Here is a 1000-nt window from a genome sequence, read left to right as displayed (position 1 = left end):
AAAAGGAACACAATTATTATGATTTACCTTGAATTGAATTGAAAGAGAAAGGAAGGAACAAAAGTGGATCTACAATCAAAGTATAAGAACAACATAAAGGGAGTTACAACAAAAGAATAGAAGAAGATGAATGTAGCAACAAAGAATTGAAAGGTAGAAGTAGAAGAAAGCAAAGATTAAAACCTAGATCTAAGAACTAATCCTAATCCTAATCCTAATTCTAGAGAGAAGTGAGAGCTTCTCTCTCTAGAAACTAATTCTAACTACTAAACTAAACTAATGGTAACTAACATGTGTTTCCCTCTTCATTTCTTGGCTTAAATAGGATCAGAAATGAGTTGGATTGGGCCCACAAGGCTTGTAAATTCGCTAGCCACGAGTTTGCATGAAGTGAACCACGTGCACCAACGGCGCGTACGCGTACAGTGCGCGTATGCGTCCTTATACATATAGCAACTATGGCAAATCTTATATCGTTTCGAAGCCCCGGATGTTAGCTTTCCAACCCAACTAGAACCGCATCATTTGGATCTCTGTAGCTCAAGTTATGATCAATTAAGTGCAAAGAGGCCGGCTTGACAGCTTTTGTGATTCTTTTATTTCTTCATGAGTTCTCCAACTTTACATGCTTTTTCTTCATTCCCTTAATCCAATCTTTGCTTCCTAAATCTGAAATCACTTAACAAACATATCAAGGCATCTAATGGAATTAAGGTAAATTACATTTATCTATTTTAAGACCTAAAAAGCATGTTTTCACTCTTAAGCACAGTTAAAGGAGAATATACAAAACCATGTTATTTCATTGGGTAAATGTGGGAAAAATATACAAAACCATGCAATTTCATTGAATAAATGTGGGTAAAATGTGATAAAATCCCAAAAAATCAATACAAGATAAACCCTACAAATGGGGTTTATCACATTCCAAAATATGTTAGAAGTGGAAAGCCTGTTAATTAGGAAAAACAATAATCATGCCATGAGTGAAATTAATTGA

The sequence above is a fragment of the Arachis duranensis genome, chromosome 1, assembly GCF_000817695.3.
Source record: "Arachis duranensis cultivar V14167 chromosome 1, aradu.V14167.gnm2.J7QH, whole genome shotgun sequence".
NCBI classification, from domain to species: domain Eukaryota; kingdom Viridiplantae; phylum Streptophyta; class Magnoliopsida; order Fabales; family Fabaceae; genus Arachis; species Arachis duranensis.
The sequence above is the reverse complement of the archived record's forward strand: the minus strand, read 5'-3'. Positions refer to the sequence as shown.